Genomic DNA, 444 nt, shown 5'->3' with positions numbered 1-444 from the left:
CCATCCATCTATCTGTCTCTCCTTCCTACTTTTACTACTACGGACGTGGTGGTGGTAGTGATGTTTGTATTTCTTCCCTTCTTAGTAGTGGTCGTGTGTGAGTTCTTATTCTTCTTGATCTCTCTCCTTCCGCTTTACATGATAGGTTTCTCTTCTTCAACTGGACCTTACTTAGGCAGATCCTATTCATCCCTCAGTCAGACGTACAAATATATAATATGCAGCTCACTGAGATATATATATATATATATGTCAGCTCTTCAGTATATCAGAATCTGTACGGTTTGCATGCATGCACTCCAGGAGTATGATGATGGTACGTATTGTATCTATCGATGTCTCTTCTATGTATGTGGCTTCTGTACCTCCTAACTACATAGAGGAGAAAGAGTGCTTGATATAATAGCCAAACAAGCAGTTCTTTGTATCGAAGAAGCAAAATGA

This window comes from Cystoisospora suis (assembly GCF_002600585.1).
Source record: "Cystoisospora suis strain Wien I chromosome Unknown contig_3565, whole genome shotgun sequence".
Lineage (NCBI taxonomy): Eukaryota > Apicomplexa > Conoidasida > Eucoccidiorida > Sarcocystidae > Cystoisospora > Cystoisospora suis.
This window is presented reverse-complemented; position numbering follows the sequence as displayed.